This window comes from Corvus hawaiiensis, chromosome 5 (genome assembly GCF_020740725.1).
Source record: "Corvus hawaiiensis isolate bCorHaw1 chromosome 5, bCorHaw1.pri.cur, whole genome shotgun sequence".
Taxonomy (NCBI): Eukaryota; Metazoa; Chordata; class Aves; order Passeriformes; family Corvidae; genus Corvus; species Corvus hawaiiensis.
This window is the reverse complement of record NC_063217.1, coordinates 5,384,384-5,408,498: the sequence shown is the minus strand read 5'-3', so window position 1 is coordinate 5,408,498 and position 24,115 is coordinate 5,384,384. Positions and strand designations below refer to the sequence as shown.

Genomic DNA, 24,115 nt, shown 5'->3' with positions numbered 1-24,115 from the left:
CTGCAATAAAAGTCACAATGCAGGTTTTGGAATATTGGGCAGGATATCTCCTAAAACAAATTACAGCAGACAGATTTTCAATACCTACTGCTCTGGTAAGGCCCAAAATAGCACTGTTGTGAAGTTTAAGTCCATCATTTGTCAAGCACAGTAGTCCTATAGTGGCTAGTGCAGTGTAGTTCAGATTGTGAAATCAGTGCCAATGTGAGCCAAAAGCTTGGGGTAACAGGAAATTACCATACAGGAGAATTGCTTGTGATTGAACGCTGCCCAATAAAAATTCTTCAGCCACCTTGCAAAGAGCACTTTAGGAGAGACTGTGGCTTCATTTCAGCAAAGTGATTGCAGCTGAGACTCACACACCCTGACTGGCATGAAACTGGATCAGGGGAGGTTTAGATTAGATATCAGGAAAAAGTTCTTCATCTAGATGGTGGTTGGGCACTGGAAGAGGCACCCCAGGGAAATGGTCACAGCACCAACCTGAGAGAGTCCAAGAAGCATTTGGACAAGGCTCTCAGTCACATGGTGGGATTCTTAGTGTTGTCCTGTGCAGTGCCAACGATTCTATGTTTCTAAACTACTAACAACCATTGAATAGGAAGGTGTAATCAGCTAATTTCTATATACAGCTGGATTTGGGTGATCTTTAAGGTCCCTTCCAACCCAAACCATTCTATGCTTCTAAGAAATCTCTTTTTCAAGTCTGTGTTTCCCCCAGTTTACTTAAACCAGCTCTTGAGTTTAGAAAATTCAAGCATATGATTCTTTTTCCAGACATGGTGGCATGCCTTGTTCATTAGAGATCTGTATCAGTGTCTTTCTATGAGAACATCATCCACATTGATGTTAAAATATACATATATATAAAAATAAAAAGGTGAGGAAAAAGAAAAAAAAAAAAAAAAAGGTTGTCAGCCCAAGGAAAAAAAAGTTCAGGGATATTAATAAATATTTGTGTTTGAAAAAAAGCCTTATTAAGAAGAAGATAGTCATAGAATCACAGAATGGCCTGGGTTGGAAGAGATCTTAAAGATAATCTTATTCCTTCCACTAGCTCACATTGCTCCAAGCCCCATCCAACCTGGCCTTGAACACCTCCAGGAATGGGGCAGCCTCAGCTTCTCTGAGCAAATGAAAAAGGACAATAATACTTTATTGATCCAGTGACCGTGATCAGAGAGAACAGGTAACAGGCTCCGCTTTAAATGTGACTCAAAGTCAGAATGAAGAGTTCTCTTATGTATCCATCAGGATGAACAACTCAACCCTTGTTTTTATGAGGTCCAAATTCCCATTTTACAGCCCACAGTGGAGCAACAACTTCTGCTGTGAGAGAAAATGCACATCCATACAAAGAAGAGTGATTCCAGGCTGTCCTGTGGATCCAGCCATGAGCAGGTGCTCCTCTTCTGTGCTTCAGGGCATTCAGCTACTAGGACAGCAAAATTGCCCAGAGGCTTTCCTGCCATCTCCATTAAGTGTGAAGAAGGAGGTCTGACAGAAGTTCCCAGGCTGTGGAATCTGCCAGTAAGTCACTAATTGACCTGTGACAAACAAAACATCTGCAAACACCTGTAAAAAAAAAGAAAAAAAGGTAAATGTGATTCAGCTATGGTGCAGACAAAGGAGTAGATGACCTGCTGAGCTCTATTCTGTTCTCTTATAATTGAAAATGAAAGTGAACCACATGTAATAAAGGGTTTGCTTTATACTTGTCTTAGTTATAAGCATGGGAATTTTTCTTATGTGAAGTGGCTATCATAGTCTATAGGGTGTTCTTTAAATAAGAAAAGAAACAAAAAAATGATCTATTTGTGTTTTTTTAATTATAGAGCTGAGTAATCAGGTATTGTTTTGGAAAGCACTGAGCATAAAGACAAATGTGAAACATACTGGGACTCCTTTCATAAAACTAATGAGAAAAAAAAAAGACATTTATTTCAGTAGTTCAAGGATTTCTCCAAACCCAGGGACACAAAATACACATAATGTTTTTTTGTAGTGATGCATCTGACTGTTGCACAATTTTCTGTGTAAAGGTGCACCTCTTTTATGGAGAAGGGAAGATATTAGTGAGGTTTCAAGTACTGATGCATGAATTCCTTCATTCATGTTCTTTTACCAGTCACCTACATAGCATTTAGTAGAAAACTATTGTTTTCTACATCTGGAGAAAAAAAGATTAACATCACTTGCTTCTAAAGAGACCTGAAGAAAATGTTTACATACAATTTCTTCATAGGAAGCAAAAGCAGCAATCTACTGCCATTGGAAAGACTGGCACATTCCAAGGACAGCCTCTTCTGTCTACAACATCTCACAGCAGTGAGTCTTGTAATGGCAGTTCAGAGCTGACCTACACAGAGTATTAAAAATTGATTTCAGTTGAGATAAGACTATAAAGGTGCACATAAATCGTGCTCTTGGAATTGATATAAACATTTCATTAGTTATCTGTTCTCTAAATTTGTAATGGTAGCACCCCTGGGATAGAAGGGGAGGCTGCTACCATCTGAAAATCCACATTCTGGCTGAGAGTATTTAAATAATGATTGACTATATTAATGTGAATATTATCTGGGGATGTTAAATCTCTTAGTCAGACTTCCTGTGGTTTGCATGCCAGTTGTTTTCTGAAATACAGAATTAGGGGTGTGGGTGGCATTCACTGGGAAGTCCATTTACATCAGGCAATTACTTTTTGAACAAAATCACACCTTTCATTTCACTGGGACCATGCAGAATTGCTCTTTTTCTATTGTCACAGCTGAATTATGTTCAAATTGTCCTCTGAGCAATGCAAGGAGTTATATCTTTTAAAATTTTAGATTTTGTTAGATAAACTGAGTCACATAGAAAAGTGAGTGATAAAAATTCTGTCAGCTATTGAGCCACAAAGCTCAGGAATTTCACCTTCTTCATTCATTTGCCCTGTTAATTATATAGACCTTAATTAAACAGATCTTTGGAGATGAGTTGGAGCATAGTAAACAGACAAATATAAGGATAAATCTACCACAGGGAAAGAATCATGTGCTAGCTGCTCTTTAGGGCACTTACCAGGCAATAACAAACTGTGGAGAAAAATTTTCTTGACAAAAAGAATATAAAAATGTCAGTACAACTCAGCTGCCCAGAAATATGTACTCGGGGTTAAAAAAATCAAAGAAATTGAGCCAGAAGTCGTCCGCTCTTAATTCTATCTCAATCCTTGGGACTAATGTATCTCACTAATTAAGCCCATCTGGAATCCTGGAGCCAGATGATAAGAAGTATGGAGCACAGGGGTTCTGGCCAGGTAAATTTGGGCATTGGAAGGAGCACTGGCTGTCCATTCCGTGGGCCAGCAATCTGGGAATTTGGCCTAACCTGGTCTTTATGTTCTTCTCTTTTTTTTTCCCCCGCCAACTACAACAGCCAAGCATCAAAAAAGGAATGAACTGCAACTGTCTTAAATTTTTTATAGTGATGAGGAAAAGCTACAAGGTCATGGGGAATAGCATAGAAAGAAGTGTTTTGGCATGGTTTGTTTTAGAAAATTAAAATATAACAAAACTTCATAAACCTTAGTAAGGCAGGTGCCTGTGTTAGCATTCATAGAAGGTTTCATAGAACGAGGAACAATGCAAACCATTTTAATTACAGCTGGTGCATTCTGGTGGAACATTAGTTTTACATCATGAAACCCACCATCACTTTCAAAGCTGTGAGGTTACTAAAACATTGCTTTTCTGTTCAATTGTGATTGCCAAGTATGATGTGAATTTCCCCTCCTAATGCAATTTCATGCACCTTTAGGGCAGCATCTCTGTGAAAATTGACCTATAATTTGGGTGAAATATTATTGTAATATCCATGTTGGAAATGGAGCATAAAATTAAACTAATATGTACACACAGGCCACATTTGGTTATTTTCAGGGCCTTGTTTCAAGACTATTGTTTTATCTACTAGATTATTTTCAATAGGAACCTTTTTGAATAATTTAGTAAATATCTGGAGTATTAATTTTGATCTGAGAAGATTCAAATCACTATGACTCCATTGCCTTTCTTATATCAAAGCAAGTGTCTTAAGAATCAAACCCAGGTTATAAACTCTAGAGATGCTATTTAAAGACACAGCTGGATTCCTCACTTGTAGCTGTGACATCTGCAAACACCAGAGTTTAAGTGTGTTACACTTTGCCCCTTTGAGGACCTCTTTTCTTTCATTTAGGACACTAAAACACTTTCTTAAGTATTGACCAGTGGAATTCTAGGACATACCCTCAGGGCTTTTATTTGTGGGGAGTTTTTTACTAAAAATAGAAAGTTAGAATCATAGAATCCTAGAATGGTTTGGGTTGGAAGGGAACTTAAAGATCATCTGGTTCCAATCCCCTGCCATGGGCAGGGACACCTTTCACTAGACCAGGTTGCTCAGAGCCCCATCCAGCCTGGCCTGGAACACTTCCAGGGATGGGGAATCCACAGCCTCACTGGGAAAAGAAATCTTAAATCTCTCAGCAATCAATGAATACAGGCAGGTGCTCCTGTAGGATCCCTCATCCTGTCATCTCCAAGCTGCCTGAGAAAAATATTCTCCAGCTTCTGAGCAAATTCTGAATGAGCAACTTTTATTTCTAATGTTTAGCCCACTAAAGTTGTGTGAGATGAACAAAACCAGAAGTGTCCAGATCCAGAGAAATGTGTAAATACTTCAGTCTAGCTGAATCTCATAAATTTCAGAGACTTCGGGTTTGGTTTTGAACCCATGTAACTTTCTGGGAGAAACCTCCTTGTGGTTCCTAGCATGCCCTGATTGTTGTGCCCAAACCATAAGTCTTAACACTATACAACTGTTTGTGAAAAATCCCTGATGGGGAAATAAGTTAAGTCTGAGCAATATTTGCAAATCACAGAGATGTTATTAATTTTTGCAAGCTTGCCTAAAACTTTTATTTGCTTATATTCCTAAAAATTCAACAGAAATAGAGACCCAGTGATCTCTTGCATGGCTACAATTTCCAAAGTCTTTTTCTGCCTTCCAAGAAAGTTTCTGCATATCACAGCAGGGCTGTAATTACTACAGCACTGCAGAAATGTGCTCATGCTAAAGAAAGAGCCTAATTATCCTCCTATTTCCAGCTTGTCTTTCTTGGTGCAACACTTGTGTCAGAGCATTGCCCATAATCACACATGATCAGTTTGGGTCTATCTTTAGGTCTCTTAGCACCTGTATTGTGTAACTGAGTTGATTTGAGGGGATGTTTTACATTCCAGGTATCTGAAACAGTGCATTTTGGACCTAAAAGACTCAAGGGAGAGAATGGATGATCTCCACATTCCATCAAGCTGGACAGGAAGTAAATATTTACAGGAAAGAATTGAATTAAGAAGAAATAATGTGAATTATAATAAGAAAAGAAATTTCATTAAATAGGATGTCTGCTTGACAATAAGAAAGAAAAGCTCCTCTATCAAATTGTCCCTGTGGGACTGTAGCCTAATGCTCCTCAGGGTGAAATCCTCAAGCTGTGAACATTATTGTCTGTACAAGAGGGGTATCTATGCTCTGTGTCACCAAAATATTTTAGCAATGTGTTACTCAGCACTTTTTTTCCTGTTTCAACAAGATTTAGTCTTAACTTGGACTAAATTTAGGACACTTTAAATGAAGAAACTTTTTTCTCTGTACAAAGCAGAACTGTCACTGTAAAGTTGGAGAGTGGCTCAAACACTGACCCAAAGTGATGCCCTGAGAGAGAATTAATAGCAATGCATTTTTTCTGTCATACCAGCTTCCACATCAGATTTTAGGGTTGTCTCTAAATTTGAGATTTATCAACTGGATAGTGATTAAGATAAACACAAAGCAAAACATTCTGACTGCTTTTGCACTCAGACTGATCAATTCCTTCAGACCTTCAATCTTGGAGTATAAATCAGAAGAATTATAAAAAAAGGAAGGAGCTTCTCAGCACAATTTCAAAAAGGGTCTTCCTATTATACTTTAGTTTTTTCACCTGCTCCATCATTTTAACTGTTTCCAGACTTCCCCGCCTCAGCATTGTTACCAAATATGCAGTGCATACTTACACAAATAAAATATACTGAAATCAGAGGACATTTATAAATTACATTACTGAGTAAAACAGTCTTTATGGAAATCCCCTCCATGAGCAAACCTCATGCACATGGTTGACCACATTACAAGAATTTGGTGGACCTTTACGAGGGGCAATAGAATTTAAAAGTTTATGAGTAGCGAATTGATTTTATCTCAAGTGCTTTAAATTCACCACTACTAAATGTCAGTTGCCTGTTGAATAGCAAATGGGATCCTTAACAGGAGTCAGTTAATCTTTGTGGTGAATTATTCTTTATATAATACTCAAATACTGTTAGTCTCTACGTAGACAAGGATGGTGAGGACACGTCCTCTCCTCACACAGTTCAGACTGAAAATCTGATTCTGGAAAATCACTCTCACATGAATTTATTGAATCAGTCTCACTGAACTCAGGGTTAAAATTCTTCTATACATTTAAGCACACATAAAAATTTTGTATATGTATTCAAAAGTATCACTTGAATCTATTTTTTTATTCCATCTCTATTTGATTCCACCTCTGGTTTATTCTTTCTGTTTAAAACACCCAGACAAGGTTTTGGAACACAACCAATAAATTTGTGCCTTGTAAGTCTAATGCTACAGTCAATTTCTTTATTATTGAAAAAATGAAATGGTAAGAAGCTTCCTACAGTCAAGACAAATTACAATTATAGACATGCTTGGACTTCACCTTGAGGGGGTTTGCACTTTAAGGAATAAACAACATTTTTTGACATTCAAATAACAAAGGTGGATCCAGCACACATTCCTGAGTGACTGAAAACCTGGATCCTTCCCCTTCCTTTTTCTACCCTACCCTGTATTTCTTCCTGTCAGTAAAGGCATACATTTCTAGTTTGATGGCTGAAAACCAATCCCTTTAAATCAATAGGATCCTTGACACTGAATTTAAGAGGAATAGGCTTTGGCCTTGACTCTTTCAAGACAGGAATATATCATTATTTAAAGCCATCTCTGCAGAGGAAGTGGTTCAGGTGTTCTGATGTGCCTGTGGCTGAACTGCCAGACAGCAGACATTGAACCCCAGTACTCTGGATTTTAATGCATGAGCTCTCCTGCCTGAGGTATGGAAGGCTCCTCTATTTGCTCACTGACCTTTGTAGCTGGGTCAGCCAATATTAGCAGGGGAAAAAAGGCACCAGCAGATGGGCTACAAAGGCCAGCACCAGCTTGGAGACTGTGCTTAGAGGTTTTATATTAACCAGAATTGTGCATTAAGAGGCAGAGGAGAAATGAGCACCCTAAGAACAAGCAGCCCTGCAGCCACTGCAGCTAAAGGGGAGAAAGAAGGGGAAGAAGGAATTGTTGAGGGCTGTATTCCCATTTACTCCAGCACTTGTCTGCATGTCTCTCTTCCCTGGTGGGATGGGAGCAGTGATGCTGCTTTGCTCTCCTGGATTCCCTGGTTTGTGAGATCCTTCCTCCAGCTCTTACAGGTTTGTTGGAAACTGCTGCATCAAGGAAGTAGCTGTGGTTTCAGAGGGCAGAGCATAAATGGGAGTGGCATTGGAGGAATGGATATCTCCAAAACTGCCCCTAGTCAAATCCGTGCCCAGAGAATCATGGAATCATTAAGGCTGGAAAAGAGCTCTAAGATCATTAACTAACACTGCCAGGTTCACCACTAAACCATGTTCCTAAGCACCTACATGAGTTTTGAGCCCAAACAATCTAGCTATTTCACCTAAGGCAATGTTATTTCTTTACCAGTGCTAAGGGAAATAAAATTAAATGATAAAGACATGAGGCGATTCAAGACCCTTTGGAGGCATCAAGTCCACTTTGAGAATCTTTTGTGCAAACAATCTGAAGAAAAACATTAGAGGCATTAGTTAGATAATGAGTACATATATGCTGTGGTGTGCGAGTTTATATATGTTCATGCACATCCACACATCCAGTTCTGGACCTTTTATTCAGACTTTCACAATCAACATATTTGAGAGAGTTATTCCCACAGAATCTCTTAAAAATAGTGCAAATTATGATACTCAATGGCCAGTTTTAATTTTTGGATGACAGCCTGCTTTCAGTAGATGTTGTTAATGTAATTAAGTGTAAGCAAAGCAGAAAGAGAGAATACTGGAGAAATTAAAAGAGTAATTTTTGTGCCATCACTGCAAAGCAAATAAAAATAGTATTTCCTTTTCATTTAGGAACAAAGAAAAGCATATCTTCCCCCACTCCTTGCAAGTCTGAAATGTACATTATTGCTCAGTCCACCTCTTGCGTTCATTTCCTTCTCTCTTTACTCCTTTGGCTTTGTGTTTTCAGCTGGGAGCCATCCTACCTAGTAGACCACTCACATATTTATAGCCTGGCAAATTGATTAATCCAGCAACCTGAAGTGTTGCCTGAGAGGCACAAAGATTGAACACTGAGGAAAGAGACCTAGAATGGGGTAAAGTGCATAAACCAGTCTGCTGCTAAGGTGGTCTTGGTAAGCTAAAAAAGTGCAGTACCCCTTGTGACTGTGATGATAAAAGTGAATATAAATTCCTTAGGCAATCTTCATCTTTTTATGCATTTATTTTCTTTTTCTTTTCTAAGATGTTTATTCTTGGCAATTAAAACCCTGGAATCTTTGATTTGCTTCTGTACATCTTCTGCAGGTATCATGAAATGTTCTGCTGGTCTCTAAGATTTAATGCAAAAAAAACCTAAAAACAAAACAATCATGACTTGGTTCTTATTCTGGTTGCTGGCTGTAACTTCAGGAAATTCAAAGTAGAGTCTTTGAAGAAATATTCACTAATTTAAATAAACTAAGAACATTGGAATTGTTAAATTTGGCATTCAGGGTTTCTGTTGGTTCCTTTGTTACCTAGACGGGATTGATCCTCCAGGAGGAAAGGTCAAGGCTAGGTGAGAGGCTTAGTCAAGGAGCTGAAATTGCAAGGGCTTTATCTGCATGTGAATAGCTTTTCTTTTCCCCCTCAGCACTAATGGTTTCCATTTCCAGCTGTCTGCCCTGCAGAGATGAGCCAGCTGTTAGTGAAGCCACTGCTTGAAATTACTGCCCCAGATATAAAGATAAACCAGCACTTGGGTCGTGTTAAAAGCCTGAACTCCAGTGGGGTCAGCAGTTGCTCTACATGTAAATCAGTTTTCTCAGAAGCAGAAATGGGGTCAGTGAAGGCTTGTGGGGGAGAGCAGAAAAGGGGACCACCACAGATGATTCATGGTGTGTTGTGATTAAAATGGGTGATCTATGCAGAACAGAGATGAGACAGGTGAATAAGATGAAATATTTTGAATATTAAAGAAAGAGATAAGGACATGTTTGTATATATTAGAGCAGTCAGTATCACTGATTTCTAAAGAGTGTCAAAGGCTGTAATCAAGTAGTTAAAGGTTGCTGCCTTCCTTCTTTTTTGGTGAGATATATTTGCATATTTATTTTGCAAAATCTCTTGCAAAATAATTTAGGTCTACCAGACAACACAGAGAAAATGATGACGTTTGATAATAGTGGATGCAATGAAACAATGAAATGTAACAGACACACACTTGCATAAATATATTTATACAAAACTTACTACAGTGATTCTTCAGCCATCCTCTTCACTTGGATGGATTAGAAGGAAGATTTGACAGACACTGTCCCTGTGACTGTAGCTTTATGACAATGTGCTCACACATTTTTGGGACACGTTAGGGCTGTGTCTTGTAGGTGATAAATATGATCAAGTCTTTAGCACTAGACAAGATTTTGCTTATTTTCTGTGAAATAAGATTAGCACTGACACCAGTGAGCAGCCCAATGCAACAGCACCAATAGCAGTGAAGCTGCTTTTATTGAAATCCTGACAATTCCCATGTCCTGCAGAGAGCAGCAGTCGCTGCGAGAATAGTGTTGAACATAAATAAAGTGAAAGTACGGAATCCGCCTTATGAAAGGTTTTCCATGTTCTGCCATTTTACACGCCAAAAAATATGCTTTATGTATAGAGTCCCATATGTAAAGAGTCCTGGGAAGAATAACCTCACTGATCAAAAAGGTTGAACTTTTGGGCTGACAGCTAATGAGGCATTGCCCCATCCCTGGAAGTATCCAAGGCCAGGTTGGATGGGACTTGGAACAACCTGGGATAGCAGAAGGTGTCCCTGCCCACGGTTTTTTACTTAGGTTGGCCATAATAATGTTTGCCACCTATTATTGTTACCAAAAAATTGAAACAGAATGTCCTGGTGACACCTTCAAATAATTCAATCTTTCCATCATCACAGGATGGAATTAAAAACAAAACAAACCACAAAACAAGGAACATCTTGTCCTTTGTAATTAGTGCCTTTTCCTGTTCCATTTATATATAGAAACATTTCTACATAGAGAAGTTAAAAAATAATGTAAGGGATATAAAATTGGAACTGCTGCCAGGTTTTAAAATGTAGTTATGATATGCCCTATAATTTTGAAATCCTGTTGTGAAAGAATATTTGTTGTACCATCAGTTTTGTCACTTGTACTTTGTCTTGTATATTATCACGTGATAGAAAAATAAAAATCATATAAAAGTTCAACTTTGAAAAAGTGAAAATGGAATAATGTATATTTCTCTCTCCCCTCCAACCCAAAAATTCAAAGGAAAATCAACTTTTTTTGGATAATTTCCATTTTGATGGAATTGTGGCTTCAAAAACCAAATGGTTCTGTCAACAAATTTCACACTGGCTCTATTGCTAAAGCAATCATTTGAAATTAGAAACTGCATTATGAAGGAACTCTTCAGTATGATCACACTCTAATTCTGTTTGGGTTTCTGAGTTTGTTTCTTTTCCTGCAGAGTCCCTGCCCCTTTGAAGGTACAAAGTGGCTGTTTCAGATGCCTTCTCCTTCTTCATTGCTTAAGTGCATTTTCTGCTTGGCCTTGAAGGCAGAACTATTAATTACTCACTGGAATTTTCATGTTTTTTTCAGCCATCTTACATCTGTGTTTCTCCTGAAAAACATGAAGAAACCTTTGTGACTTCCCCAAGAAATAAGCAATGGACTGTTTTACCATCATAAATTTAAAGAACTAATAGATGAAAATATAACTGATTATTTGGAATGTCTAATTTAAGGAACATAGTTGTGAAGCTATTAGCACTTTGGAGAATTAAAGAATAGCACTTATTTTGTCTCAAACCATGACTTAAGAGTGTACAATTCTTCTGAAAATCAGACAGTTACCAAATCAGACACCAGAAAATGAGGCTCAGAGCACTGTGAAATTTTAGTTTGAGTATTTTGACAGCTTCACACTTGGTTTCAGGAGAGGGTTCAGCATCCAAAGAAACTCCCTGCCCAAATCACCTCCTGCTTCTCCTCATGGGAGGTGATGAGCCCTTAGGACAGGCAGGGCACAGCACAGCAGGAGCAACACCCTGCCCCTCTGACATGGTACTGGCTCACAGCATTCCAAGAATGGCCTCAATCAGTTTGTGCATTTCGAGAACTCTCCTTCATGTGAAAGCACTCTAAAGTGAAACTAATCTTCATTTTATCACATCTTTTCTCCAGTGGTATTTGGCAAAGAAATCTGTGTTTAATAGCAATAGGAACAGCAATGGTCAAGCTACTCAATCTAGTAGTCCCACCTTGGTTCCTCGTTTTTGTGAATGCATGTGTGGCTTTAAAAAGAAGGTTGGAAGACTGTTGTGTCAGTGAAATGTGTCATCCTACAGCCTCCACGGAACGGACACACTGACAGGCTATCAGCTGTCACTGGTACCTTCCTAAACATCATCATTTTGAGACAGGAATAAGACTCACAACTGCAGCTATGTCCATTAGAAATGAAGGTAACTTCAGATGTGGAGAGCCATTTAGAGTGTGAGCAAAAGTCCATGTTTCTGGACAGTATGAAAAGAAGACAAATGGGCTCTCAGTAAAATCAGTAGGAGATTGATTTTAGGACTTCTTGACTCAGCAGGTAGTGAACTTCTGAATTTTTTTCTTACTACACAGAGTTGTGAAAACAGTCTTTTTAGATTCGGGAAAGCTTTGTGAACAACAGAGGGTGAAAGAAATGGACTTGGATGTAGTTTCTAACATCACCAATCGACTGGAGAAGGACATATGAGAAGTGACCAGAGCACCTTAAAGAGTCTGTGATATTGCATAGTCCTGGACCAGATGGACTGTTGGTCTTATCAGAAACACACTTCTCATGTTCTCAGGGATAAACTGCTGTACTTATCTTCTGGCTTATCTGAGCCTCTGTGTCTGTATGGACTTTTCATGTGGACAAAGAAGGCAAAGTCTCATGACCGAGTCCAACCATCTTTCATTACAGACTTGGCTATGTTATAGCACCTCACGTCTTCTGAGGTTTTGAGAGAGCAGACAGGAAATTGCCTCCACTCAGAGGACAACAATACCTTATTGTAGCAAGGAAAATTGGTTGCAGGTGAATTTGAACAGAAAAGATCCCATTTGTGGTCTCCAGGTGCATCCACACAGGTGAATTATTCCTTCTTCACATTCTGGGGCACGTGTGGCTGTGTACTTTGTGCTTCTCAGCAATGACAAATTCTCTCTGTCACACAGCATTGAGGAATCCTCAGATTTTTTCCCAAGATTAGGTAATGAGATCCAGCTCTCTTGCAGTGCCCCTTTTCAGTGCACTGAGATTTGTTCACCCACTCTTGAAATAGATAGAATAATTCTTTCAGGAAGACATTTAAGGACTCAAAAGGAGCTAGTTCTTATTCTAGCCTTAGTCATCTATCCTTGCTAGTCATTATAAATGTACTTAAAATGCTGTAGAGTCTTTACAATTTTCTAGCAAATCTTTTCCTTAATGACTCAAAAATTTTCTCTCACAAGAAAAATACTTCAAATTTATCTGAATTAACCTCATTCTGTTTTGATTGGATTCATCCACTTCTCTCATTCATTTATACACTGTTGCAATTCAGACATTTTCGGCAGTTGCTACTCACTACATTAGTCCAAGAAGTCAGCCAAAGTACTTTTTTATTATTTTTACTAAATGACATATAAATAAAGATGTGTAGTTATATATGCAGATGATCTCAGTTCTCATACTAAAGATTTATACTGAGAAGTCAAATGTATCTGTGAAGTTTCTTTTTTCCAGTGGAATTCACAGTGCATGGAAGACAGTAATAAAAATTTTGCAAAAGAAAATGGACTTCTTTCGTCTCCAAGCAAATATTTCTATGGACAATGTTTGAAATAGGTTCTTCTTTTTTTTTTTAATTCCTCCTCCAGAAACAGTACTTCACAAAAGCATTTGTTTTTCTATTACTTTATATAGCAGTTGAGAAACAATTCATGGCAATTCCTTGCCTCGCATTTTGATATAACTCACTATTACCAGCTTTCACAAAATGAATATACAGCAGGTTCTCTGGCCAGCTCCTGTGGTTAGTAATCATCAAATCCAAGAACATTTCAGTGGTGAACATTATAACAAATCTTCAGGGCCTAATTTCTTTAACTCCATCTCTTTTTCTTTCTTTTTAGAGGTGTCCTGGGCATATTTGTTGTGTCAACTACCTGCAATCTAAATTCAATGACTGTTCCCTTAAAATAAAACCTGGTGCTAAGATTTTGTTGGAAAAAATTGAAAATGGGTTTTGATATGAGAGGATGAGAAGAATGAGAAGGAAGGTATCTTAACTTTTTCTCAGCAGATTAATTGTTCCCAGTTTTCTGAACAGCCATTGAATACCATGCAAAGAGCCCTGGGAGACTTAAATCTGACTTCCCACATGGCTGCCCTGTGCTGCTGGGATAGGTGTTGATATGAAAGAGCAGAAATCTCTTCCCAAGAGGCTCATGAGTCTGTTTTTCCCTGAGCTGATAGAAATGCCCAACGTGACCTTGTGATACTTCCTCCAGTTTTTTTCACAGATTGTCTCATTTATTGGTTCATTGCTCACTGATTCTGTTCTTTCCATGGTTAATAAAGAGCAGTCTTTTATTGGAGAGCATTCACTGCTGTAATGCTGACCTTCAGGTTCCTAAACACACTTCTAGTAAAAGAGCAACATCTCTGTCAACAAGCCAGGAACCACACCACTAACATTATCACTCAGATCAGGTAGCTCTGGAAATATCAGTGGTTTTAGAATTAGAATTTATGCCAGCATCTGGTAGCAGGAATTTCATTACAGCAAACAGGTTACTCTAAGAAAAGACGATGTAATTTTGTCTCTCCCTCCACTGAAAACTCAATGAATTGCAATGAAAATAACAGAATTGCTTTCAGTGATGTCAGGGTTCTCACCTCTGCAAATGAAATGAGCTTCAGCCTGACTCATGCAAGGGCTTATCAGCATTTTGTGGCAGTGGTGGCTTTGGAGATTGCATGAGGGAACCTGCTGAGTGCAAGTGAGGAGTACCTGGCCTGCTTCTACCCCTGGCTTCACTCTGGAGCTGCATTTATAGATATTTACCAAAACTTCTTTCATGCCACAGTGAAGGGGTGTGGAAAAAATGACAGGAGAAATTCTCTACTGGTTAAAAAATGAGCTACAGAATTTCTTTCCTAGGGATAAAGAAAATGTGAGATAAAATGTACATCCTCTATCTGATTTCAAGTCTGTCTAGGGCGTATTTAAAGAATTCTCTGGTTTCACTCCACTACCAACAGCCCTAATTGGCCCTGAGGAGTGATGACCTGCCTCAGCTTTGTCACAGCTCTGTCTGTACTGTGCTACCTCCTCTCTCTTCCTCCTGTACCTCATCCTGCCCACTCCTGGAGTAGGAGGGACTCTGCCAGGGATCTGTGAGACAGCTCTTGTGCAGCAGTACAGGCATCCTGCATGAAATTCCTCTCTGATATCTCTTCATACTCCTAGATTCGAGCGGGATCCTCATAAAAGGAGCCTGGCAAGTACAATAGGAGGGAACCTCCTCCTTCACACGCCTTTCATTTTGGTTTCAGAGGAACAGAAAAGAGGAATTATAAAGACATAACAAATCTCTCTTTACTTTAGCCTTGATAAATTCACACAAAAACCTGAATGTTTTTTGATCTTCTGTTTAGTATGGAAACAGCTGGGCTTTGAAATTGCACTGTACCTTCCAGCTTGATTTTCTTTATGAATAAGCAACTGTCACCAAATCCACCACTGAAAGAAAATTACCTGAGTGGCACTTCTTAGGGCCTTGTGGAAGTGAATGCTCCTGGACAGTTTCCAGGTGTGTCCTCATGAAGGCATAACTGAGTATCTGTGGCTACAGAACACTTGAATAATCTTACTGGGAACATCAGTTACATGTTTCAAATTGTGAAATAAAATTAGGTTAAAGCAAAGAAGCCAAAAAAGTTGAAGGAGTTAACTGCACATCTCTTACTGAATATCAGCTCTTGATGCTTTTGCAGTTCTCATTTACATCTCTGGTTGAGTACAGACAATGTGCCATGTGCAGGTATTGTCTTTGCAAAAAAATATAACTCCTTCAGACATTTAGCTACCCTGCATTCTCTTTTAATTCAGTGTTAGACCATATCTCAGGAAAGCTAAGGCTTGACTTAAGACTGATGCAAAAGGGGCATGGGGACTGTTAGAATAATTTTTAAATTACCACAATTTGAGTGAGTAAAGGGGAGCTACAGAAAAAGCAGCTACAAAATACACCTTTTTCTAATTGCTTTAACTTATTTTTAAAAACATATGAAATTCAAATACCTGAGTTTATGCTGTTTAATTTACATCTCAATAGAAATTGTAACTGCAACATTAGAAAGAGGTATTTAACACCACGACTGCCAGGCACTGTCATGCTACAAGTTGCAAGCTCTAATACAGACATAAGGAAACCCACAAAGCAGATGGTGCAAGATTAAGGAACTAATCCACGAGGACAAGCTCATTTTTCCCTTCCTCTTTTCCATTTCATTCTACCTCTTCACTTTGATCCTTCTGAATTCAAGGTCTAATTTTTTTTTGGTAGTAAAATCTTCAATGCTTACTTGTTAAACCTCTGGTGTATATACTGTTAAGCACATCTGTCAGGACATTATATTACAGGACAGAAGTAGACTTAGAGCTGCTATAAATCACCCTAGATCTATCAAACCAGTAAAAAGTGCTAGAGAAATTTCATGTCTGAAAATCTAGCCCTTCCATTTTAATATTTAGTTTTCATTCATCTAAAATAATGAAACAGGATATATCAATATTAAAAAAAAAATTCTGTATGTGTGACCTATAGAAAATAATTGATGTAAATTATTGTGGATTAAAGTTGTCTGCACTGGATCTATCTGACACAGAAGTGAATAAATTTGAATGACTGTATAATCAACCTGCACCAGCCCAGACTCAGAAAGCAAAAGGTTCCCACCTGAGCTGGCTCAAATTGCCTGCAATACAGCAGTGTTTGCTGCTCCTGCCTCATTTAGGTGTTTAAAACTTTCTTCTCTCCCACTTCTTTCTCTTTCTCATCCAATCACCCCAAAAACACACACACCTTCCCTCCCTTCCCCTCATTTTATTTTCAAAGAATTAATGGGAAACTTTGCCCATGGGAAACTCAGTAAGAAAGCGGCCAAAGTCCTGCTTCCAAACTGGTTTAAGATCTGATCTGGGGTTCTGAGTGACTGAGCAGCTGTTTTATCTGTCTGCTGTCCAGCTGGTATTTTACATCACTGCACTGAAATCACACCTACGTGAGTCAATTAACTTAAGCAGGTAAACTTTCTTTCCGCCTCCTTCTGCCCCCACAATCAGCTCTTTAAGGTAGGATTTTGATTTTGTTGTATTTCAGTTATCTTCATCTGACATCCAGGCTACTGTGGTGTGATGCCTTTGTGGGAGGTCAAACAGCAGCAAAGAAGAAAATCAGAGAAGAGGGAAGAAAGGAAAAAGATAAGCTGAGGAACAGATTGCATTAATGGGTGTGCATTAATTGTTCTTGGTGTGTGAGACTTTACAGTGATGAAATGCTTGATATAATGCAGCTTTTCATGCAGTAAGAAGCAAATGAAGGATGAAGCCAGAGACAGAAGTTGTTAATAAATACCTTTCAAATGCTACTGCCCGTGAGGCTGCTGCACCGACAAAGTGCATTGCTCCCTCACAAAAGCTTGAATGGATGTAAAGATTATCAGAGTGTTTTTTAAGAAAATATGGAAAATAATGGAATTAGGTGTAGACTACCTAATGAAGGGATAAATATAAGGGGACAGCTAAAAGGAAGGGAACGACTGTCTTTGTGACCTGAATTTTTGAGAGAATCTGTAGCAAGGTAAACACACAACAAAGATTTGCAGTATCTGGGCAATGTGAGTTCTTCTCTAGCATTTGTGAAATTTGAGTTCTTCTCCTGTATTTGAATTATTTTTTTTTTTTTTGTCATCTAGACTATAAATGGGAATTGCCCCTTTATACATTCATATAACACCTGTCCATTTTTGGCCAGCATGATTCTGGTACCAATATTCTACTCACAACGTAGGCTCAGTCCACTCAATAAGAGTAGCAAAACAAATCATTATTTCAGTTGATTTCTATATTAATTTGTAACTTATAGCATATTTGCCTGTTTTAAATCATTTTTTAAAAATATTTCCTTCAGAGTTTGGGATTTTTTTATACTGTTATGCTGATAGACTGCCTCCATGCCTGGAGTTGAATATTATACATATCTCGTTAAAGGAAAACAATATATGAACAATGTGAAGTACGTTTTGAAATGACACACCTATTTTTTCTTCATTTCTTTAACACTTTAAAATTTTGCAGTAAAAAACTTTACAGAGAAAGTTGTCAATTTTTCCCCTACTTTAATTTTAATTTTGGGTTATTTTCAGCTCAGACACTTTCCCCACAATTGCTTTAGATCTTCTTCCTCACAACGCTCACAGTCAGCGCCAAAGTCATTGTACTGGGAGTCTGTAGAGCAGAAAAATAATAATCCCACCATTTGCCCTAATTAAATATCTGCCTTTGGTGCTTTTTTTCCCACTCCACTCACAGATGCGAAGGCCATCTGTACCGAGCTCTTCACGTTGGCTTTGACATAGCTGTCACAGTTTAAATGTGACAAAAAAAAAAGTATTTAGTACAAACTGTACAAACCTCTCAGGACTCTAAGTAAATCTCTGAAAAGACTGCCTTTAAATCCTTACTAATGTGGCTTCAACTCTTCTATGCTTGCAGGCTCGAGGTCAATTGGGTATCTCCTGCTTCTACCAAATACTTACCCTGACTTCTGTGTAGCAGGTAAGTCTAGAAGATGTTGGAAAAAATTCAGTGTCATGTAACAGAGGAGTAGGACCTTGGCTTGGGTGCTTTCTTCTCTGCACATGTGTTAGGGATGAGCCTTGGATGTCCAGGCAGTGGAAATACATATCACTGCCTTGTGACAGATGGGCCATTGAAAATTGCCAGAGGTGGAAGCACCAGGTCAGAGCTTATCATGTCTCTGAACTTGTTTAAAATTACAGTGATATCAAATAGAGTCATTCAGGATGGGTTTTTTCCTCAAAGAGGGAATTTTTTCTTTAGATGTTTCTCTTCTGAACAAAATGGGAAGGAGATGGGATCCAACAACCCCAGCTGTTACCATTAAAACCAATCCCTCCTTCAAGTTGAATGCAGGGGACAGGAATGATCCCATCCTTGGTCTTTAGGTATGGAAACTTTTCTACTACGGTCAACAAATAACTACAAATCATTCTGTGGCAATGATGCTTAATGAATTGCCAAAAAAACTTTGTTAAAAGTGGTTTCAAGGAATTATAGTAAAAAAACCTGTCAAATCCATAATGCAAACCACACAGAATGTCTCCACATGGCCATTGAGCCTGATGCACTCTCAGAAGGCTCTGTGCCTTTTGAATGAGGAAATTGACAGCCGGACTGACAGTCTCACAGAGTCAGACCTGAAACCAGTCAGAATTTACCTGTGAGAATATTACAGTGAAATTCTGCAGCTTTAGTAAAACCCAGAGAGAAGGCCAAGAAGATATTAATGAGAGAAGATGTTCTGGACACAAGGGGAGGATGTTCTTGTTATGGGACATTGAGAGTGTACAAGGAAGAACTTGTGGATAATATGTAGCAATTATACTTTTGCTTGTATAGCTGATTGTTTACTGCCTGAATGGTCATTGTTTGTTAGACAGCCTTGTCATTGCTAAGCAGCCAATCTTAAATTAGGCCACAGCCATTGTGAAGAGGTATAAGAATAGCAGTAGAGGAAATAAAAAAATCTCTCTACCTTTCTCGACTATGGATTACGACTAGTGTGGCTTTTATGTCCACCTCGACAACAGCCACATTTGAAGTCAGCCTTCAGGTGAGGTGTGCCTTTGTGCTATTGAAACATCCCATTTTAAATGTACTTCAAATACAAAAATGCTTCTTTTTCCGATTAGTAAGTCTTAAAAAGAAATGGGGCAGTTGGAGATGGTTTAAAGCATAGCAGAAGGCCGAGGAAAACTTCCTTCTCCTGTCTTTGGTTACAAAGCACTAAAATGCATTTGACATTTTACCTCAGAGCCAAACCCTGCTATGTACATAAAAGGAGAAGGAGGAGCAGGAGGAGATAAAGATGAAGGAATGTAAGATTCAAAGTGCTTTGTCTCTTAGGTACCCTCTAAGGAGCTGTAAATTTTTAAAAAAATCTAAAATTTTCCTTCCTACACTTACTGAATTCAGTCCTTTTAGTTGCTTTCTTTACACCCCACGTTGAGCTGTAGATGACTCAAATAGTTTTGTGAGGGAGGTTAGGATACCCAATATGCAGCCGCATTCAGAAACCCTCTGGATTCACGTTTGAAGAAGGATCCCAGCCTTGGCTGCCTTGATTATGCTACTGCCCTGCCCTTCAAATGGAAAAAAGATAATTTGCAGTGAGCCAGTGAGATTATTGTTCCACTGAAGACAAAAAAGAGTTCCATCAGTCTACACCTTCTGAAGATTTGGATCTATATCTTTGTAGCAGTAACTTTACAAACAATTTAGCTGTGGCTTTTTGTTTCCAATTTCATGCCTTGTATGTCATAATTCTTCTGAAATTGTCTGAAAATTTCTGAGAGTGTAAGGCACAGCAGAGAGCTGGAGCACTCACTGCCCAAAGACAGACACAGGGCAGAGCTAATGTGCCACAACCCCCAGCAGATGAATCACACCAGCACGTGGTTTCTGAGGCGGAGATGTCTCTGCCTGCTTCCAAACACAGTCAGGACAAATGCACACAATGGTTTCTTGTCATTGTCACCACCTGGAAAACAAAAGAGACTAGAAAAGAAGCCCCTCCTTGTCTTAGCAGTGTTGTCAATGCCATGTTAAGGTGGTGCTGAAAGCCTGGCCTTTTCCCAGGCCAACAGCAATCCTCCGTGGATGTGTCAGCATGCTGAGAGCTGCCCAGGGAGCTCCAGCCCACGCTCCTTTGCTCTGTGCTCCCCTTTCCCTCTGGCATTTTTATGAACCACCACTTCTTTTCGGTTGCTGTCTGTCAGTTGTTGACAAGGGGACAGATGGAACCCTCCAGCTCATTTGTGATTTATAGTCCAGCATGCAGTCCTGACCTCCTGTGCTTGTGCCCTGGATCTCCTGAAGATTTTAAGTCAGTCGCTCACAGTGGTGAAGGAACGAGGGCCAGGGAGCTGCCTTCAAAACCATCCCAAGGTGGCTCCTAATGCTTTATTACTTGTGTGCTCCGTGGCATGATTTTGGCCTGGGTCTGCAAGCATTCTCCCAAATATAAATTGCAGGATAGCATGGCTGGAGATATTTATTAGTATCCAGCACATATGAGGCGACACTGTTTTCAAAGGAGGGAAGACAGTTTAGCCACCGTGAGACACCACTGGATTTCAAGGACAGAGGACAGACTGTTATTTAACAGCACAGGCACAGCTTCACACAAGCACTGCAGAGGTCAGGAAGTGTGGTACTGTCATGTTTGCAGCATGGCTTCTGCATTTCTTTCATAATCTGCTTTGAGCAGCTCTGTGATTACATGCTGGGTAGATAAGATGAGGTGAAGAGTATGGCAGGGTCACTGCATCTCAAGAGGGGCCACTGGAGTAAATTTCCCCTTGTACAACAGGTTACTCTCCTTTTCTGGCAGGGAGGATCTCAGTTTCACATTCTCCTAATTTTTAACCTGTCCTTAGAAGTCTGCTCAGAAATGCATCATCATCCTCATGTCAATGCCATTTCCATTTCCTTTGGCAGCCTGAACCCACATTTGTTTATAAAAGCAACTTATTTCAAATATTAACTTGTTATCTGAATAGCTGTTTTCAAGGTCAACAGTTTTACATTAATAGGGGTGGTCCAAAGAGGTAGAAAACGTGATTTTTTTCAGACCAAGATAAAAAAGACATTTGAAGAGTATCACTGTAATGGTATGAAAACTTACCTGGTAAATGATTTTTTTTCCTGCAAGCACTGTTGTGAGGGGATGCAGATTAGTGGGGTACTGGGCTGGCAGTGGGGTCTTCAGTTTTAGTCTCTGTTTCTGATTTATATTGAGACACTGAACTGGACCATCACCACTTCATCCACCTCATCTACATCTTTGGGAAGGCTCTGACACTCACTAGGTGCATGTTCATTTTTCCGCACAGGGTGCTGACTTAAATGAAGCACAAATTTAATGCATAAAAAAGGAACAGTTCAAATGAGACAACTGAGTCCTCAGCTGGGATGTCCTACAAGTTTCAGATGATGTAAAAAGATCTAACTGGAAAGGCAGAAAAGAATAATATAAAGAAATGAGTGTTGTGGTAGCCTGTTAACCCCCTGATTCTGTGATGTTCCCTCTGTTCCCTGCCCTAGCCCTGGCCACTCCCTCTGTTTCTCCCTATTTGCTCCTGTACCCCAACCCCGCCCTTGAGCCCCTGACAAAACCACCCCGGACCCAGAGCCCGGTGTTTCTGCCTCTGAGGGTGCTGGGACAAGATGTGAATAAAGCCATCTTACCACCCTCATGGGAGACCCTTCTCCACCTCCTTTGGCACCCACTGCGCTGTAACGCTGCTGGCTGCCGGAGCCAGGTCGCGAGGCTGTCCCAAATGGACTCAAATGGGATGTGGCTGATCACACGGCCCTAGGAAACCCCCACTAGGAAACCCCTGCTAGGAGAGTCCAGCAGTTACAACAGAGTGTCTCCTTAATCAGGGAGGAAGATGACTTAACAGAGTGGTGGAAAAACTCTCTTGTTCCCTGTGTTTTGAGAGAAATGATACACACTTTCCATGGTGTTATTCTGAATTGCACTTCACAGGGTTGTCAAATACTTTAATAACCTAGGAAATAACTGTACAGCCTTGAGGATGCAAGATGACACCCACTACACAACGCAACCTAGCCATCTACATGGTATAATGATGAAAGGTTACTGGTTTATTTATAAAATCAGTAATGAGCTCGAAAATGATGGTGTCATAATTGATTTAAAATTGCTCTATTAGAATGATTTATGCTCATTATACGAGCTCAAATTGGTTTGAGGGTTCATAGTCACTGTCTTTTGTCTAATTTCAAAATACATTTAAAATACCTTAAAGCAGAAAATTATTTGAGTAGGTACAGGATACAAAAGCAGGCCTGAAATAGAAGTAAATTTTGTTCTAGCAACTTAAATATATACTTCAAGAGATATGGGAGGAAAAAAGCAAAATTATATTGTTTACCTTTAATTTATAGGTCCAGATGCTGAATAAAACCAGAAAAAAGTCTTTCCTCTCTTTGTAACAAAAATAATATTTCATTGTGATGGGGAAAGAAAGGACTAATTTCTCAAGGATAGGTGACATCTTTGTCAAAGGAAGAGCACATTTAATTTCAAAATAGCACCATAGCTGCAGCACTGGTCTCAGATGTGTCTGGATGTGGGACTTGAGTGAGATGCTCTGATGCTCCTCAGCAGCTGACCCAAAGAAGCCTTTCTCCAAAAGTCTCCTTTCTGTTTCACAGCGTAGGATTTTACCACTGCTGAACTGTTCATGAAATTAAATTATTTCTCTTATCTTTCCTGAGGCAATACCCTAAGAGGATTTCTCAAAGTAAATCCAGCCTTCATTACATCCTGTTCTTTGCTAGACAATCTGGGCATAATTCTGCTCTTGATTTCACCAGTGGAAATGAAATTACTCTGAACAGGAATGGGTTTAGTGGAGGCTGACTCTAACTGCAGGTTTTTTCTACTCCTGGAAAAGAAGCAAGACTCCAATTGCCCCAAATTTGCTTTGAGTAGGAGTCCTGCTGCAGCTGTCAGCTGGAGATTGAACTACCCAGAGAAAACACCAGGAATACCAATACCCTCTGCTGTGCTCTGTGGGGTGGTTTCCTTTAGGAAGACCAAACCCAGGTCTGCAGAAATCCATACAAAGGCAAATAGCAAGAATTTTAAACCAGTCATGCACACAATGTACTTGCAAGAGCCATGCCAATGCATCATCAGGTTACAGAACAAACGCTAATTTGTATTTTGTGCATATGAAAACCCATCTACAGCATACAATACTCAATGAGTAGGCATGGCAATGACTGTCCTTAAACGAAAGTTAGATGCAATTAAAGGGAAAGCAAAAAAGCCTGGGAGTCCATGTGGCCTTCTGTGCAACTGAAAACCAGTATTTTTGTTAACAATATAATGATAGAATAAATCCAAGGCGTGGAATGGCTCACCAAATTACATAGCACATGTGAACATCATATGTTCAGGAAATGCCACTTTACTAAAAAAGTTATAAGAAAATTGCTTTTATTGAAGTATGCAAAGCCTGGCGAAAGAAAAAGAAAATTTTAACAATTCCTCCCTTTCTTGAAATGTGTGGGATAATTCACTATTAAGCACACCAGATGTTCATTGTGAGGAAGCTGTTGCTGAAGAGATCAAAATAGCTTCCATGAGACTTTTTGTCAATTTTCTAACAAGTTTCCATCTGCAGGTAGTTTTAGCTGCTAAACACAGATCCACTAACTGGGTTAATAATAAAAAAAAAAATCTTCAAATCCAAATCAGTCGTTAATCTTACTCTGATTATTTTTGTGTTTGATCATATCAACG

The 24,115-nt window shown here is 39.2% G+C and overlaps 1 long non-coding RNA gene across 1 annotated transcript; it reads right to left on the bottom strand.

Annotated features, from left to right (window-relative positions):
• Positions 1–734: 734 nt before the first annotated feature.
• Positions 735–22,982, bottom strand: LOC125326764. Its single transcript, XR_007203985.1, has 2 exons — positions 22,737–22,982; positions 735–1,575 (listed from the first exon to the last, which is right to left on the bottom strand). It is a non-coding gene; the product is annotated as an uncharacterized LOC125326764 (long non-coding RNA).
• Between the last annotated feature and the right edge of the window lie 1,133 nt (positions 22,983–24,115).